The following is a 6,000-nucleotide window of genomic DNA, read 5'->3' on the forward strand; positions in this document are numbered from 1 at the left end:
CAGCACGCCCAGGAGAGGTGCATCAGGAACTTCTACTCATCAAGACAAAGTCAGAGACTGGACAGCTATGGGGGGTGCCCGCGCCCCTTCCCAGGGCTCCTGTCCTGAACACAGGAGTCCCCGCATCAGCACCCCGAGAGCACGGCGAGGAAAGACCGCACCCACGAAGGGCAGAAAAGGGCTCCGAGGAGGAGACGGGCGCAAACCTGTCCATGCAGGCCCCCCCAGTCCCCCAACCCACTCTGGCGGCAAAGACACCACCTCCCAGCGCAGGGCGTGGCTGGGGCTCACTACGGGCAGGCCGCTGGCCCGCGCACCCTGGATACTGCCCAGTGAGGTGGTGTGGGGTCTGCCCGCCTGCCCGAGGCTCCCTGAGCCCACGGGGCCTGCAGGGGTGTCCGCCGGCCCCACGCGCCACCGAAGGCTCCAGGGAATCAGACGGGTGAGGCTTGTCTTCCAGTGAACTCGGGGTGCACTTCATAAACCTCACTGTCCCGACCTCCTGGGCGGGGGGCTCGGGTGTGCACGCACACGCACGCGCACACGCACACGCACATGGATCCTCACTGTGGCGTCCCCCTCCCAGCCCCGCCCGCAAGAGGAGGGTCGGCCCCTCGGTCTCTTTCTCCTGCTGCTTCTCCAGCGTCTGCAGGCGCCTCTGCATTTAATGAGCGCCGTGGCGTTACTCCAGAGCCACGCACATGTGTTGGCCACGCGGTCACAGCAGGAGCCCGGGCCATGCTCCGGGCGGCCTCTCGTCCGGCCGGCACGGCTTGCTGACGACAACGGATGCTGCATGAAAGCCGGGCGTGGGCTTGACTCAGCAGACCAAGAATCCAGTAACTTTTGTGGGGTGAGCGGTGGGAGCTATGGCAGGGTCAGAAGTGGGGGTGCAAGGGCGCGGGGTCGGTGTCCAGGGTCAGCGGCTGGGGTCCAGGGGAGCCACGTCCGAGCGAAGCCATCCTCACCCTGCCTCGCACCTACCTGCTCTCTGGCCCACGGGCACCGCGGGAGCCTGCGACTGTGACCTCCGTGGGAAGCCTGTGGGTGTGCCCAGCAGCCGGGGCGCCTGGAAGCACCAGCCGGGAACGAGGCCTGGTGGCAGCAGCCCCACCCACCCACAGCACCCCAGAACCAGAGCAACAGAGGCCTGCAAGCACCCCCAGAAAGCTGAACAACCCAGTCCCGTGCCCCACCCATACCGGACGCCCCAGCTCCCTGCCCCACTCTCAGGGGCCACAGCTCTCCACAAGCAACACGGGGCCCCACGCCATCGCCACAGTCTGGAGCTCGGGGGTCTCCATCTCTTTCTGCGGATCACCAAGCCGCTCCCCTTCACCCGGGGGCTGTCGGGGGCTTCGCCAGGCAGATCACCGTGCAGAGCCCGGCACGCACCCAGGCAGCCCGGGCGGGGCGGCGTGGACGCAGGGCCAGGGTGCGGGGTCGGGTCCAGGGATCCCAGCCGACACTGTCCCGGCTGCGGCGGGGGCCGCTCCCCAGCCTCACCAGGCTGAGCCCCGAGGACCAGGCTTACCCCCTCCCACCCCTGCAGCCCCGGCCTTTCTCGCCCAAAATCTCTTGCACTTGGCACCTGCTGCCCTCGTAACCCAAACGGCCGTGGTCTTCGGTTCGCGATCTGATGTCTGTGATTTTACCAAGAGCCGCTGCTGGGAAGGCGCGCGCCAGGCGGCGCCACCACTGCCCCACGCCGCCCCGCGGGCGCCGCTCTTGGAAATGAGGCACATCCATCACTGGCTCCCCGCCGCTCCAGTTCCACCAGGACCGTGGTGTAAATTCGAAATCAACCTCTGAAAAGCTGAGCCCGGCGTCGGCAGTCTCGGGACTCACGTCGGCGCCACGAAGCGGGGCGAGGGCCTGGGCGGGTCTGCGGGAGCTGCGCCCACTCCCTCCCGCCCTGCGTCCCTGTGGCGCGTCAGCCTCACAGTGTGAGACCCTCCTGTCTACCGAGTTAGCCTTGACACATGGCAAGTTTTCCAGATGCTTCGGGAAGCCGCACAGCTGTCAGCGCAGACGGGGCCTCGAGGGGTCTGGCAGCGAGACCCACAGCCCTGGGCCCATCAGGCCTGCTGCCCGCTGCCCATGCCGTGAGTGACCCACTTCCCACGCACAGTGTGAAGCTCAGAGCAGCTCAGACCACGGCCACTGGTGTCAACTGAAAAGGCCTGGACGGCAGCGCAAAGGACACAGCCACACCAGCGCCCCTGCCGCGGTTCCAGGCCAGGGGCCGCCAGGAGAAAGTGTAACGGGGGTCCCCGGAAAAGGGGAGGTTCCAGGTTCCCTGCCCCACCCGAGGGACAGTGGCGCTGGGGGCGGGGGAGGAGAGGCCGGAGAGGAGCCCGGCGAAGCAGGAAGCAGGAAGGGGCAGGAGGGGCCTGGAGGCGCGGGGCGCAGAGGCACGTGAAGCTGCTGCGCGGGCTCCCGGGTCCTGGACCGGGTGACACGGCGCGGCGGGACCCGTGGGGCGGGACGGCGGCAGCTTCGACCTGCGCTTGGACGTGGCTCTTTTCCTCCCAGACTCGCGCGGCGGCTTCTGCCTCTTCCGCGGGTCCCGGGAAGGCGCGTAGGCCCCGGCGGGCTCTGGGGCCTGGTTCTGGGCCGATCCTGGGGGGCTGACTTGTGCCCACGAGGGGACGGGTGACTTCGGGGGCTTGATCTGGACACTCTAGTCTCCCCTTTGCTGTGCTGCGCCTTGAGGGTATTCAGGTCCTTTCCGCGAAGGGCCTGTGCTGGGTCTCGACGCGGTGGGTGGCAGAACCTATCTAGAGCAGGCAGGTTTGGGGGTTCTGGGGTGCCCCCTCCTTGCCCTGTAACAAAGCATGGAGCTCCCGCCGCCTCCTCCACCCGGGACCTCGCTTCGCTGTCGCTTAACGCGACCCTGCAGGGCTAGCGTGGTGCTGCACCCCTGCCTCCCCACGCCCCCTCCCGCCTCCAGCGGGAAATCAAGCTGACCGGCCATGATGCAGTTGCCAGTCACCAGGGGCTGGCCCCGCCGGGCACCTGGCTTCACATCTACTCCCAGGTGGCAGACGCTCGGCCAGGAGGAAAACACCGCCCGCCGGCCTCCGACTCAGCAACAGCAGCCTCTGCCTGTGCGCCTCCCATGCGCCTGGGAAGATGCCGGCGCCGCCCGCGCCACTGGCTGCCCCATCACGGAAACCCGGGCCCTTCTTCAAAGTGACTGGATGAGGGGGCCTCCCTGGTGCCTAGGGGTCAGCCACAGGCTGTCACCACTGCGGCCCGAGTTCAATCCTCGGCCAGGGAGTGACCCACCGGCACAGCAGACCCCTCCTGTCTCCCCGCTGCTCCCCTCAGCAGCGGGTTTCAGTCAATCCGCCTGTTCTGCTCCCCACTCTGTCTCTGGTGAATCCTCTCACCCTCCCGTGCATCTGGCCTGCACCCCAACTCTTGTATAAAAATAAATAAATACAGATAGACAGACAGACAGACAGAGTTCAGTCCAGCTTTCCTAGAACGTACGCACGTTGCTCAGCGCGGAGGCAGAGCGCTCAAGAGCCAGCGTCACACACACGGGGGGCAGCGGCGACGGAGCCCCCGCCCCGGCCCTCCCTGGACGTGCTGGTCACCCCTGACTCGGAACTGGAAAGGCTGAGTCTGCGACGGGCCAGCCAGGGAGGGCGGTGAGGAAGGGCTGCAGCCGCTGCCTCTGCTGAGGGGCGCTCAGATGGCCACGAGGGGTGAAGGTGGCTCCCCTCTGCCCCCCGACGTGGAGGATGGAGCATGACTGGACAGAGGCTGCCCCCCAGAGCGCAGCCTCTCAGACACTGTTTGTTTTTCACTTTCTCTGTCGGATGCCGAGGCTGATGCCGCGCTCCCCTCCCTGCGACCAGACACGCCCGACCTCCCGCCGGTGCGGGAAGCTGTGGCCTCGGCGCCCTGGGGGCTGGTGTCGGGGCGCAGGCGTCCCCTCCCCACTCGGGCGAGGCCACCCCGCCAGCCGCCAGGACCCCAGGAGCAGCGGGGCAGGAGGTCACCCCGCGGGCGCCCTTTCCTGGCTTCCGAGGCCCAGGCCCGGGGCCGCCGGGTGGGCTCGGCCCTGCGGGGGGCCGGGGGCGGAGGGGGGACCCGGGCCGGGCCCACACCTGCCCGGCGCGGCCTGGGGGCCTCCCTTGGCCGCCGACACCCCGACACCGCGCTCCAGCGGGCGGGCCCGGCCCGGCCGGCCTGAGACAATGTAGCGCGCGGGGGATACAGAGTGGCCCGAGGAGGCCCCGGGGGCTCGGGCCGGACCGACAGGGTCGTGGGGGGCCCCGCCGAGGCCGCGGCCGGCTGTCACGGCGGGTCCCCCACGCGGGCGCCCCCAGGCTCCCGCTCGCGGGGGGCCGCCTCGTCCCGGCCCCCCGGCCTCCTGGGGGAGCGCCCCGCCGCGCCCCAGGCCGCCCGCCGGGAACTTCGCTCAAAGTTAAAAAAAAAGCCCCGACGCGGGTTCGCGCCGGCCCAGCCTCGGCCCAGCCTCGGCCCAGCGGCGGGCGGGTCGCAGCCCCGGGCCGGGCGCCCCCGCCGGCGCTCCCGGGGCGCCGGCTCCGCCGAGCCCCGCCCGGCCCGCGCCCCGGCCCCCCGGCGCCCCCCCCACCCCCCCCACCCCCCCCCACCCCCCCCCCCGGCTCCCCCGAGTCCCCCGCGCCCCGGCCCCGGCCGGAAAGCGAAACTACCCGGCCCGGAAGGGGGGCGCGGGGAGGAGGCCCCGCCCGCCCGGCCCCCCCCCCGCCCGCGCCCCCCCCCGCCCCCCGCCCCGCTCACCTGCAGCCGCCGCCTCCCGCCGCGCCGGCCTCGCCCGCCCGGGCCGCGGCCCTCGTCGGGCCTCAGCAGCGCCCCGCGCCGGCCCGCCCGCCGCCGCCACTTCCTGTGCGCGCCCCACAGTTCCGGCGGGCGCGGGGCGCGGGGCGCGGGCGGGCGGGGCGCGGGGCGCGGGGCGCGGGCGGGCGGGGCGCGGCGCGGGCCGGGGGACCGGGGCGCCGGGCGGCGGGGGGCGGCGGACCCCGGGGGCTCGCGGGCCGGGACGCGGGGCGGGGGGGCCGGCGCGGGCCGGGAGGACCCCCGAGCACCCCTCGCGGCCGCGGCGGCCGGCGCTGTCCGCCCCGGCGAGCGGGAGGGCAGCCCCTTCAGGGCCAGGGCGGGAGGGCGGGCTGGGGCTGGGACACCCTGGGGCCTGGCCTCCGAGCATAGTTGGGGGCCCCTTCCGCAGGCCCTGTCAACGCGCTTACACCCCGCTTCTCCCCAGAAGCCCCCGCAGTCGCCGGGGCAGCACCTGGTGTGAGTGTCCTGGGGTCACAGCTTGGCTGGGCGCAGGGTCAGGTTTCAGACCCACATGCCGCCCTTTGACATACCGACCTTGGCATCCGCACTGGGCTGTGCCCCCAGGGCACCCCCCAAGGCCAGTGTCTCCCCCGCCTGAGGGCACTGACTGTCACGTCCTGCCCAACTGAAGAGAGCCGCCTGGCCAGCCCCCGCCCCCCGCCTGGAAGACAGGGCTGTCCCCCCCATTACCTGCACACCCCTCACTGTGCCCCTCGGCTGCCCCCACTGCGGCCTGGGGCGGCCTGAGCCCACTCCCCAGCCTGCCCCGCGCTGCGGGGCCTGGAGGACACCATCGAAGATGGCTCAGAACGCCAGGTGCAGTTACTGTCTGCTGCATCTTATTTTAAGCCTCCTCAAATTATTTCAGAAAACACCTAGACTGAAGTAAAATAAACACGGCCGCACCTGTCTCCTCACATCCCTCGCCCTCCGCAAAGAAGCTGGGCTTTGCCGGGTCACAGGGTTGCTCGCGAGCCTTGGGCCTGCGTGGTCACCGGCCTCCTTGCCCGCCGCGAGCTCCACCAGCACCTGCACGTGTGCACCAGCGCCGGCCCGCGCTGCAGAGCCCCGGGCCCAGCAGACCCCCGGTGCCATCGATGCCACAATACCCACGTAGTGTTTTTAATTTAAAACACTGAGCGTCTGTGAGCGTGGAAACCCTAT

General features: G+C 71.0%; 1 protein-coding gene across 1 annotated transcript in view; it reads right to left on the reverse strand.

Moving 5' to 3' along the window:
• The window catches only part of AGPAT3 (1-acylglycerol-3-phosphate O-acyltransferase 3), a 51,183-nt gene extending 46,386 nt beyond the window's left edge, over positions 1–4,797 (reverse strand). Inside the window, exon 1 of the mRNA XM_054700248.1 lies at positions 4,780–4,797. The gene's annotated coding sequence lies outside the window, so the exon portion shown is untranslated. The remainder of the gene's footprint in view (positions 1–4,779) is intronic.
• Positions 4,798–6,000: the final 1,203 nt, after the last annotated feature.

Source organism: Talpa occidentalis, unplaced genomic scaffold, assembly GCF_014898055.3.
Source record: "Talpa occidentalis isolate TD23 unplaced genomic scaffold, MPIMG_talOcc4v2.1 talOcc4.4, whole genome shotgun sequence".
NCBI classification, from domain to species: Eukaryota; Metazoa; Chordata; class Mammalia; order Eulipotyphla; family Talpidae; genus Talpa; species Talpa occidentalis.